This window comes from Phodopus roborovskii, unplaced genomic scaffold (genome assembly GCF_943737965.1).
Source record: "Phodopus roborovskii unplaced genomic scaffold, PHOROB, whole genome shotgun sequence".
Classification (NCBI taxonomy): domain Eukaryota; kingdom Metazoa; phylum Chordata; class Mammalia; order Rodentia; family Cricetidae; genus Phodopus; species Phodopus roborovskii.
The window spans coordinates 31,291,352-31,304,057 of NW_026126418.1; the positions used below are offsets into that span (position 1 = coordinate 31,291,352).

General features: G+C 44.6%; 1 protein-coding gene across 3 annotated transcripts in view; it reads left to right on the forward strand.

Annotated features, from left to right (window-relative positions):
* Wipf1 (WAS/WASL interacting protein family member 1) overlaps nt 1-12,706 on the forward strand; it is a 99,376-nt gene that overhangs the window by 62,687 nt on the left and 23,983 nt on the right. Inside the window, exon 1 of one of the 3 annotated variants that reach the window (XM_051184463.1) lies at nt 11,299-11,473. The exons of the other annotated variants lie outside the window; for them this stretch is intronic. The gene's annotated coding sequence lies outside the window, so the exon portion shown is untranslated. Of the gene's footprint in view, nt 1-11,298; nt 11,474-12,706 lie in introns of those variants that run through there. 3 annotated transcript variants of the gene reach the window in all.

Below are 12,706 nucleotides of genomic sequence, written 5' to 3' on the forward strand. Positions count from 1 at the left end.
ACAGGGGCATATGGTAGATGCTGTGTATTTGCTGAATGTAGATGGTGAATAGGACCCTTCACTAATTTATGGGGTAGTTAGAGACGCACAGAAGGGCAGAAGAAAACATCATGTCACAGGACATGTAGTACTTCTATTTCTACAACCCAACAGCATGGTGTGTTTAGCTAGAAGAGAAAACATAGGAAGTAATGCAGGGTCAGAACAAGGGGAAAAAGCAAGGATGGCCAGAGCCTCACCATTACAGAGGCTTATCTGAACGGCAGAGCAATGAACTCCCAGAGAAGACACAATCGGGGACATGTTGTGGACATGTTCGTGGCACCCAGACAACCATATGTGCCTTACCAGGACAGTGACATAAGCCAAGAGTAGGGTCCAGACTGAGTTGTGCTTGTTTCATTTTATTTTGGTCTGTCTGTTTATTTGTTTTATTGAATGAAGGTGTGGATGAGAGAGAAAGAATTTAAGTTTTTTTTCTTCTGAATGCTGTTCGTGTGTCTTCCTGGAGCCTACAAAATATTAACCATGTGGTTTTTATACCACTTGGTAGTTTGTTGTTCTCAAAGCAGTCAATATTTAAATGTAGCCATGGAGCTCCTTTGTACACAACTGGTCATACTGTTGGAATGGACCTGAAACAGATTAAATGGTCCAAGACTTGGGTTGGACAGCTTCTGTGTTGCAGGGGAAAGAGTCAGTAGTGGGGCCGGGATCCTGCAAAAAATGATGAGTTTGATCACCTTGGTTGCATCTTTCCTGACCTTTGCATACACGTGTGGCCTCTTGTTGGTAGCCTGTCAGGATACTGACCCCATTGCAGACAAGCTGGGAGGGTTTTCTCAAGTTTCCCCATCAGTCATTTGGAGAATTCAGAGCAGCCAGAGGGGAAGGGAGGTTCTTGGAGGGAATCTGGGGTCATCTGGGGAGAACAGACTCTGTTTGGCAGGGCCATGGAGGAAAGCAGAATGCACTCAGAAGCCAGAGAGAGGGACACACAGGAGCGGAGTGTGAAATCTCCCCTCAATGCTTCACTCCCAAACTGAGCTGCAGCAGAAGCAGCTGCTCTCATGCTTGCCTCTCTCACCCTTACCGCCCGCCCCTCGCCATCTTCAGTGAGCATCTTTGGGGGGACCGGTTCAAGGCAGGGTTTCTCTGTGTAACCGCCTTGGCTGCCCTGGAACTCACCCACTCTGTAGACCAGGCTGGCCTCACACTCCCAGAGATCCACCTGCCTCCCCCCGCCCTGCCCCCACCAGTGCTAGGCATGCATCACCATGCCCAGTTTCAGTAAACTTTTTAAATGAAATTGTCTGGCCTCATACATCATTCCCAGTTGTTTTTTGTTTTTAAAGTCAGTATAATCTTAATTATAGGGGAAGCGGGTTTTTATTTATTTACTTACTTAGTTTTGGTTTTCTGAGACAGGGTTTCTCTGTGTAGCAGTTAACTTTAGTTTGTAAGTGATCAAGGCAGCATCTTAAGGAGCTAACACAACAGAGCCAGTGGTCAGGCATCTCTGTCTGTGTATAGAGTCCTGTGAATTCCAGTGACCCCTATATGTAATCTCTAGCTAGAGGCTTAAAGACAGACTGGCAGTGTCCTTGGGCACATTGTAAACCCACAGAGACAGCTGACCTGAACAAGGGGGGAGCTTGATAACTGGGAAACCAGCATTGGACCCACTCAGACCCCCTGAACATGGGTCTCAGTTAGAAGGCCTGGGCAGTCTGTGGGACCTCTGACAGTGGAACCAGGATGTATCCCTGGTGCACAAAAGGACTTTGGGAGCACATTCCCCATGGAGGGAGACTCCCTTAACCTAGAGACAAAATGACTTGACAGATTTGATGATCCCTTCTGGAAGGCATCACCCTCCCTGTGGAGTGAGGGGGATGGGATGAGAGGGGGGTTGGGGAGGCATGGGAGGGAGGGAGGGATGGAGAGGGGACTGGGATCAATATGTAAAATAAGAAAAAACAATAAATATATATAAAAGCAACAACAACAAAAATGTTTCATCAATCTTTTTTAAAAGGGCAAATTCTCAAAAAGCTCTGATTTTTATTTGGGAATGGCAGAGCGCTGCAGGGGGATTGCAAATGCCATAGTGCACTATGGGTATATTGGAAGGGCTCGAGGTATAGGGAAGGAAGCCTTCAGAGGCAAAAGTACGGGTCGACAGCAGCTATTTTGAAACACTATTCTGGCCACTGTGATTGATAACAAGAGTGGCTTCAGTCAAGCTGACAGTTGCCGGGCAAATGTCCTTGGCGGGGGGGGGGGGGGGGAATAGGGAAGGGGTGGGTGGGGTGGGTACTTTCTCTATAAGGTTGTTGTGACCGCTTGTGTATTCTGTGGTTCTGGCCAACACATGTGTGATGGCCAATATCAGACGACTGTGTTTACGGACATTTCCTTTATAACATCCAGGCTTTTTTTGCTTTTTTTTTTTTTTTTTTTTTTTTTTTTTTTTCCCCTTGTCATTAAGGTTGACACAATGATTCCTTTTTTATTTCGACAACTTTTCCATTTCTTTCACAATCAGAACAAAGTAAGTGTTTCACTGATGGAATAGTTATATTTCTGGGAGTTCAAACAATGAGTGCAACCATGTTGTTTCCAGATTTATGGCAGCTCGGCTGGGCTTTCGGGTTTTCAACTCTGTGGTGGTGCAGATTATCATGAGTTAGTATCACCTGTGCACTGACTGCTGGTCTCCTGGGTGCGAGCGATGCTGAAGTGGCAGTCTCTGAATGGTGGGAGGAGGAGAGCGACAGGATAAGCTACAGCTCATTGAGTTGCTGCACTAGCATGCTCAGTGGATTACATGATTAAATGCATTTATAACTCTTTCTTTAAGACTATTTTCTAACTGATAGGTAAACATTAAACATACATAGTAATGATGTGTTGATATCTGTATGTGTCATGTAATATTCATCATGTTAAACATGTCCTCCTGAGTCAGGTGTGGTACGTACGCCTTTGATCCCAACATCTGGGAGGCAGAAGCAGGCAGATCTTTGAGTTTGAAGCCAACATGGTTTACAGAGTGAGATCCAGGACAGCCAAGGCTACACAGAGAGACACTTTCAAAACCACGAAGCAAAACCAAAAGAGAGAGAGAGAGAGACTCCTCCCAAATATCTCCCCTCAAATGTTATTGTTTATGTGAAAAATCCCAAATCTTACCTCTAACTTTTTGAGATGCACAGTATGTGTCTGTTATGTGCAGATACACAGTGTTGCTTTTACACAAACAAAACTTAGTGTCGGCCCAGTGTTTTCACCTTACAATGAGTTTATAAGGAGGCAACGTGGTTTTAAGTCAAGGAACATCTGTAGTTACTTTGCATTTACCCATAAATTGGAGTTAAGAGCAGGATCAGATAATTATAAGCAGTCCCCCCCCCCCACATTAGTATCTAACAGAACCTTTGAAGGGGGCAGTTTTGCGCTGAATGGGACTCTCTCATGTGGTGAATCCCAGAAAAGCCTCTCATTATTGAACCCACAGATGTCCTCCTGTTTCCTGTCTTCACAGAGCAGCTGGGTCAGCCTCTTTCAGGCAGTGTCACCATCCAGGCCTGGCTCATGTGTAGTCAGAGTGCTCCAAGGGGCATCTCGGGTCACTGAGCTCCTCCTACAGTGTTTAGAGGAGTGATGTCAGGCCCCAAGTGCACAGATGTATCTACCCTTATTCCCTGGGATTTCAGGGGAGTTTTCTGTGCCCTTATGGCTCTGCCCTCCGAGAGAAGGCATGGGGTAACCCTGGGCTACCGAGGAGGCTGGAGAAGAACCTAGATGGCCATTGTCCCCACCCTAGAAATGATTGTACAGGCTTTATTTGGCCCTCAAGCCATCAACAGGCAACCAAAAGGAATGTGTGTTTAGCCATTTGTCAGTAGCAGCCCCCCCCCCAGTGTATGTGCAGAAAGTATACATGGCAGGATGTAGAAGGGGACTTTCCACCAGTTTCCCACTTGGGCTATAAGAAGCCACTCTCTATGTTTTGTATGGGTTTTCCCCTGGGGACATTTGTTCTGGAAGTTGGTGACCCAACTGGAAATTTTTCACAGTTTAATGAGATTACTGAAAGCAAGATGGTGCTTTCAAAGGGCACATGCTTGGTCTTCCCATATCCAAAAAGCATTCCTTTCTACAAAGAAGTAAGCCAAGTGGCATTCTAACCTGGAGCTGGGAGTTTCTCCAGTCCCCTTCCGTGTATTTTTCACATTCTATGATGTGCCAGGTACTGTTCGAAGCAGCTGGGGAGATAGCACTAGACAAGACAGGGTCTCTGCCCTCAGTGACAGCTGCCCCTGCGGAGGGCAAAGTGGATCATGTCCAAATAATGGCTGGCCTGAGTGAAGTGGACAACCAAGAGAGGAATATCCTCAGGAGAGAATTCAGCAGGCTCAGAAGGGAGAGAAGGCAAAGAGGTAGAAAGGGTCAAGAGAAGCAGGGCTGCGCTGCAGAGGGCGGGCAGGGAGGGTGGGCCCCTGCAGCCCTCAGCATAGAAGGCGCTTAGATTTCACTTACTGTAAATGAAAGGGCACAGAGGTTTTTGAGCCCATGGATTTCTTTGGAGTCTCCAAACTAAAACTGTATACCATAGCATCTCTCTGAAGCTGAGGATTCTTCTCCGGTATGGGATTATTAACATTAACACCCCAGGACAAAGATGCTATTGGCTACATGCCCAAGATGTCAAGCTTAATGCCCTGATTGAAAAAATGATTCCAACCATGATAAAGTTTTCTTTATACCTATAGCAATAGCCCAGAGTTGGGTCCAGGTGAACTAACACTGTCCCAGGAACAACTTGGATTGTATGTGTGCTGAGGGTCATCCTGGCAGAAAACAAGACAATGAGATGGTTGGCCCCACCCATCAGGCCTGTGCCTTCTGTGCTAAGGAAACAATCTCATTATGCTCTCCCCTGTTTCTTCTTGCATCTTTGGGTGTTTGTTTGTTCTCTTGTTTCTTAGCTGACTGGTTGGGATTTTATTTATTTATTTTTATTACCACTGTTACTGAAGTCTCAGATATGGAGACTTTAATCTCTTCCTGGGAAGAGCTACCTAGATTCTCAACTATTATGGAGAAGACCTTGGTATCCTGCTTTATCCCAAAGCCAAGAGATCATCTTGAGACAAACAAAACAACTTTTCCTTAATGCCACATCAGAGCAGGTTGCTCATCAATGGAGCAGATCCCCACACAGCCTCTAGTGGATGAAGAAGGCAGTGAGCCACGGGCCTTTTCCCTTTTCCTTTGCTTGTTTTTCTTAGCTTCACTTGATGGAAACATTTCAAACACTGGAAAGTAGACCAGACAGTAGACCACGGTGCATTGCTCTCTGGGTTTTAAAAGCCATCATCTCAGGACCATTTTGGTCTCCTTTGAACCCAGAACCACTTAGCCTCATTTCTCTGTTATTTTGACACTAATCCAGACAAATCATTTTGTTCACAATATTTTAGTGTGAATCTCTAAAAATTAAGAGTTCTTTGTAAAATATAACAATTGCAGTAACACCTAATCTAAAATCAGGGCTGTCTTCAAATCATTAATAGCCAATCAGTATCCAAATTCTAGCTGCTTTGAGTTTTTAAGGGCTTTTTGTTTTTTGTTTGTTTCTTTCTTTTTTTATCTGGAGCCCACACATTGCGTTTGATTTCCGTGCCCTTTAAGCTTCAGGCTTCCTTCTATGTCTTTCTGAATTAGCTTCCTTCTTAAAGCCCCTTCCCCCGCCCATGTCTATAATGGGCTTCAATGCGGCCAGCTCCAGCCCTGGGTGTTAGAATACCTCTCATTGAATCTCTTTGCTTAAAAGTAGTCACATGTTTGTCTGAACCTGTCACTGCACCAGGGATCCCCCAAAGCAGTAATGAAGCAAGCTGGTTACTTGTTACCCCTGGAGTGAGGGTAGAGTTAGCCCCACTGCTGCAGGAGCAGTGGTCTCTCCCCAGGTCTGAACTCCATACTCTAACAGTAAAGGGAGGGAAGATGTGAGAGGAACAAGCAGGGCCTGGAGAGTTGGCTCAGCAGTAAGAGCATTGGCTGCTCTTCCAGAGAACCGGGGTTCAACCGCAGCACCCACATGGTAGCTCACAAGTCTCTGTAACTCCAGTTCCAGGGGATCTGATACCCTCACACAGATATACATGCAGGCAAAACACTAATGCACATTTACGAGAGAGAGAGAGAGCCCCAAGAGACAGCTAACCTGGTTCTAAAGCGGCCAGATCCAAACTTTTCATAGGATAATCTGCTTCTTGTTGGTAAGATGGCTCCCAACACCGAGATGTTCCTCAGAGAAGGAATAGAATGGCTTTGCAGACACAGCAAGTAATCCACTTTTAGTACATTCCAGATGTGTCTCCTGATAGAGTTTCACCTCTTTCCCTGCTTTATGTGAGTCAGACTAGTAAGGAGCATTGGGGTTTTCTCCCCTGCAGGGCTCCAGATTCAGTTCTCACCCATTGGGCTGCATATCACAAGGGGGGAAGGGGGCACTTTGTTTACAAAGCTATGGTGTCCTTTTTCTACCAGAGTTTCTCTTTTCTGCCTTGTCCTACAGGGTACCCCTAAGTACCCCCAACATTCTAAGTATTTTCTGTTAATTGTGTAGCATCAACAGGTTCCTGGTCAATCATGGATTAATAGGTGACATCATAACCAAAAATTAGCAGCTTCTGTCCTCACACAGCTAGTAGCAGCCTTCCCCAACCTTAAACCGCCACATTTAAAACTCACATCTAATACCAGTTACTGTATCACTTAGGATGTCTACCCTGGCTTACTCCTAGTAAAATGTAAATAAACATCACTGAAAAGGGCTATGTGGAGGCACACATCAGCCTTAACCGCTGCGAAGGGCATTGTACTTGCTTTTCTCCACCCCAGATCCCTGTTGTGTTTAGTTTCATACCCAGTGTGGCCAAAGGATGGATGGGGAAGATCCAACCCCTGCACTCTCACAGGTCATGCCCAGTCTCCTCCTATTTCCTTGGTCAGATTACATAGTGGGCCATCAATGCAAAGAAATCTGTAGGGCTATGTATATGCCAGAGTCTGGGCTGCTGGGAATCACTGAGCTATTGATGCTATTGCTGTATATGCAGTGTGATGAGTACTCTCCACAAAGCAAAATGCAAGGACAAGAAATGTAGGTGGTCCTGTAGCCCCAGACTACTAAGGCATGGCAGGCAAAGGGCTATATAGCAAGCTCTTCTTTCAAATATAAAACAAAACAGGATTGGCTACATTTCCAAAACACAGTGAAATATATTGCAAAATTTTCTTCAAGTAGGGTTAGGCCAATTTATATCTGCAGGACATGGAATACTAGGGAATATAGTTTTAGATTTTTTTTTTTTTTAACTCAGGTCAGTTCCAAGTGATCAGCCCTTCATATAACTGTTGATAACTATTTGGGCAAAGGATTAACCCTTATTTCTGTTCTTTCAAATCAGGCAACTTTCATATTTTAACATTTTTGGGGGAGCAGTATTAGATATTGAACCCAGGTCCTTTTGCAAGTCAGTCCAGTCTCCTATGAGTCAGCTGCATTCCTAAGTGGATTCCTCTTACAGTAGATGCACACATGCAGCCTGGCTGTGTTTACCCCACCCTCCACCCCCACCAAAAACCTGTAAGAGGGTCATTCTCTATGGAGGAAGGCATTTGGGGTTGAGGGAATGCATGCAGGATTAGAAACATTTGTGCATTGTCAGAGTGCACCTGGAGAGGTGGTCATGGAAAAACAACGTGACAGACATGAATTATTAAAACTTGAATGTTTTATGGATGTCACTATGACATTGGTTTCATGGGTGTTGATTTGGGGTGACTGGGTTGATGCAGGGCTGGTGGTTAGAATTCTCTAATGCTTTTCTAAGAGTGGTTAGACCTTCGCTATTGTTTCTTAGTTTTCTGTCTGGCACTGGCTTTTTACTTGTGTAAATGAATATTGAGAGTAGGCTAACGTGAAAGGTTCTCTGAAGAACAGCCCTTTCACAGTGTTCCCCAACAAAACGTAGAGCTCCTCCTTAGTACTTGTCATTATTGCTTCAGGAAAAACTATCCATCTTAAGTTCTGTTCTAGTTTGCTTTCTGTCATTGTGATTTAAAAAAACAAAACAAAACACTGACCCAGCCGGGGGTGGGGGGGGTGGGGGGAGGGTGGCACATGACTTTAATCCCAGCACTCAAGGCAGAGGCAGGTGGATCTTTTGTGAGTTGGAAGACCAACCTGGTCTACAGAGTGAGTTCCAGGACAGCTAGGGTTACACAGAGAAACCCTGTCTCAAAAAATACTAAAACTAAAACAAAACAAAAAAACAACATTGCCTGAAAATCACTTGGGGAGTAAAGGGTTTATTTCAACTTACAAGTTATAATGAGATCATCTTTTAGGGAAGCCAGGGCTGGAGCTCAAATGGGAACCTGGATGCAGAAGCTGAACTGGAGGAGAGGTGCTTACCGGCTAGCTCTGCTAGCTTTCTTATACAGAACTAGCCTACCTATAGGGATGGTACTGTCCCTAGTTGAGTGAGCTCTCCTCCATCACTTGGCAGTGATGAAAATAGCCAAAGACGTGCCATTCTCATCAAGGCAGCTCTTCCGTTGAGCTTGCCTCTTCCCAGGTGACTCTGGGCTTACCTCGTGCTGACAAGTGAAACTGACTATGGCAAGCTTAGAAGGAAACGTTGTGTTTTGGTAGGATTTATAAGATATCCAAATCCACTATTTATTGAGCACATACCAGGCTCTGGAAACTGTATTAGATGCTGAGAAGACAGCAGAAAACATGACAAGATCCCAGCTCTCATGGAGCTTGAATTGTGGTGAGGAGAGATATACAAACAAGAGCAATATCAAGTGATGGCATGCATTCTGCAAAGAGAAAGAGCAAGCCCAGTGGTGGTGCTGCACGCCTTTAATTGCAGCACTTGGGAGGCAGAGGCAGAGGCAGGCAGATCTCTGTGAATTCGAGGCTAGCCTGATCTACAAAGTGAGTTGCAGGACAGCTAGGGCTGTTACACAGAGAAACCCTCTTTTAGAGAGGGAGAGAGAAAGGAGAGAGAGAGAGAGAGAGAGAGAGAGAGAGAGAGAGAGAGAGAGAGAGAGAGAGAGAGAGAGAGAGAGAGAGCAGAGATGGGACCTGGGCATTTTTACTGACATCTAAACAATGAGAAGGATCCAGAAGAGGAAGGCCCCAGGTGAGAGGACTTGTAAGTATAAAGCCCCAAGATGCAAATGAACTTGGTACAGTTAAGGAACAGAAAGGGGAGGGGGGTGCAAATTAGCAAGAGGGTTTGGGGCAGGCTGTGGTGGTGCACACCTGAAATCCCAACACTGTGTAGGTTGAGTGCAGAGACAAGATTACAGCAAATTCAAAGCCAGCCTGGATGACAAAGGACTAGGAAAAGTCAGAACTTACGGGCCTTTGTAGTGTAGGCAAGGTGTTTGGAGTTTGTAAATGAAGGAGAAGCTGTTGGAGGTGTTTAAACAGAGGAGCATTATCTGATTCCCATCCTGTCTTATGTAACGCACATCTCAAGCAGCCTAGAGTGCATTTACAGACTTCGTAAAAGATGAAATAGACCCCAATTCTATATGCCTACTCCCTGCCTTCTAAGTGACAAGCTTTTGCTAATGAATAGAATAGCTATGGAAAGTGCCCCCCAGCCGTGTGTGTGTGTGTGTGTGTGTGTGTGTGTGTGTGTGTGTGTGTGTGTGTGCACGCGCGCACGCGCACGCGCACGCGTGTTTGGGGTACCTGACATAGTGAACTTCAAAATAACTCTGTAAATACGTAGACAAATCATCTCATTGCCCCTGTTCTTGTTTTAGAGCCAGCTATAATTAGACTTCCTCAAAGATTTCACTCAAGCATTTAAGTTTTGAGTTGATAACATTTTCTGTTGCCCCAAGGGTTTTCAGAAGTGGACGCTGGCTGCAAGCCTCTGCCTCTGTTTGGCCTCGTGCCTAATGTCCCTGTTTGAACACCACTTGTACTCAGAGTCCTGCTTTAGGCAAGAAAGAGGTCCTGCATGCCTTCAGACAGCTCCAGGTGGAAGTGAAGGACCTGTCATTTACCCTTGAATGTTCACCTCTAGGAATTATGCCCCTGGCCTGACATTGTGAGCGGCTTATTCCATTCAACTCAGATCTCAGGGAATCTGAATTTACCACCTTTCAAACTTTGAGTTCACCTGTCCAGCTCCCCTCCATACTGGTACTGCTGGCATTGTGGTAGGGCTGTCCTAACACCAGAGGAAATTAATATTACTGGTCCCACTGCATCCTACACTCTCCTCCAACCAGTCTCCACTGAAACCACCCTTTGCTTCTCTCTCAGCCATCTGCACAGGTAAGGGGATGCCAGGTAGCTTGGATCTTTGTGTGCATCTGAATCAGGACCCCACATTCAGGGTTCAAAATGGAATTTCTGAAATATGACTCTTTTTTCAGTCCTGTGGTATGTGTTGCAAACATGAGTATGAGTTGCTCAGATGCATTATCAAGAGAAATGTGTGGATATTTTATGCTATTCTATACACAACCCAAGGCTGTGAAATAGCGAGCTATATTTCCTTGTCATCTACCCCAGAAGTAAGAAATCTAAATCCCTCATCAGCCTTTACTTTCTGTGGTGTTTTGTCAGATGTCTTCTAAAAGAGTTGACTGTCACCCTGTAAGTACAGAGAGAGGAAACAAAGCATTTGGGTCTAGAAGGCTATGGCTCTACAGCTTGCCCGGTGTATCTTTTATCCTGACTTACACCCTAGTGGCATTTCCAAGCTTCCTTGCTGTGATACACCCAACCTGCACGCCTCACCTGCATCCGACTTTCTCCCCACACACTTGAATACTTGCAAATGAGGAAGGCTCACTAATTCTCAGTGCAGTCAAGGGCTTTTATTTCTTGAGTGACTCTTCTCAATATTGCTAAATGAAATAGTCAGAATTGAGAGTTGTGCTTTCAAATCGAATTCTTTTGAAGGAATCTCAGGTTCTAGGAGTGATTATTTTTGTAGTGGTGTCGAGGAAAAAGAAAAAAAAAAGGCTGTTAACTGGAGAGAGGTAGAGACCCACTTTACAGTATCGAGTGGTTACATTCTATCCTGGAGGAAGGAGAAACTTTTTAATTTGTTTTTTTTTTTTTTCTTTGCTTCTTAAGCAAAACCAATCTAGTTTCTTTTTCTATAGCAAAGGAGGAAGGAACAAACGAGAAATTAATCAGGCAGGAAGTGAATACCACAGAACGCTGCCTGCCTCTGACTCAGTGTGTCACCCAGAACAGGAGGCCAGAGCGTGTCCAAAATGGCTGCCCAGAAACAACCCCTCGTTTGTGTTAGAAGATGATGCCATTTGGAGGGCCAGTTTTCTGTACTGTCTCACGTCTTGCTTGCTCTCTTATCTGCCTGAGTCCCTGATCATGCCTTCCTTTTTAACGGTAAGAAAAACTGTATTCAGACTTAATTTCTTTCCCTTATCAGCAAAAGGGAAGAACTAAATGGTGTTTAATGGGCCATAGTATGTGGAGATAAAGATGTTTAATTGTTCTGTAGAAAACCATGTGATTTATTCCTATTGCCTGCTATCGTGATAGTGAGTGCTTTGTAACTTGTTCTGAGCCAAGAGGCAAGTGAGATTTTCTGTAGAATTTTTCCTGACCATTGGACAAATTTGGATCCACATTAATTTCTTTCCCATTTTCCCCTGAAATGGGGGCTGTGTCATTTAACATACCTGTGCTGTGTACAGTCAAGTCAGGTCCACAGAGCTGCCTCTGAGTCTTCAGTTTGATCCGCCGCAGGATGTTTTAAAGTCTAAGCAGTCACTGTCAGTTTCAAAGCAAAGCACCAGCTCTGTGCTTGCTAAGCCTGATGCTGTCCCGATGCTGCAGATGTGGTGTGTCCCAGGCTCAGGCAGGGTATTAGCAAGGACTGACATGGTCTTTTAGAGTAATTTGATCCACATCAGGACAGTGCAGAAGCAATGACTGGTGTTAATCAGATTCAGTATCATTTGTCATAATTAATTTTAACATGGTTAATATTAAATTATGTCAACGTAAAATGTAACCTTAAATTTTAAAGCTGTGCACACAGAGGCCCAGTGGAGCAGGATTAAGGAAATGTTTTATATAAAAAATAATTCTCTGGGCTGTATTTGAAAAAGCAATTTGTGCTCCTTTTTCCCCTTTAGGAAATATAGAGTGACACTTTTAAAGCTAAGGAGGATGCCTACAACTTTAGTCAATAGGCACAGATGTTTTTCACTAATGTAATATGTAGCTGTTGTGTAAAAATACAATGTAAATGAAGACTACAGAAGAATTCTAGTTCAGAAGGTAGAGGGCTACATGCAGACTGACTGATAGAATGGGGAAGGTGGATTAGAGGGGGGAGGAAGAGGAGGAGCTAGGGATCTCCTGAGTGTGGGTCTTACAGTGTTTGGCCTCTTGGTGTTACATGCTAGCCTCCCAGCATTTTGTTCTCGTCAAAACTTTTTTTAATAGGTCTAAAGAGAGTAAGTGATTTGTCTAAACCACAGGCAGCTTTTTTGATGCTCTGCAAAGTTTGTCTGTGGGTACTTGTGTAGAGCTCTCCAAGACTCCATTTAAACTGTGGAGGGAAACACAGTCTAGAAGAATTATGGTGGAGTGTGTTCCCTGGTGCCAGCT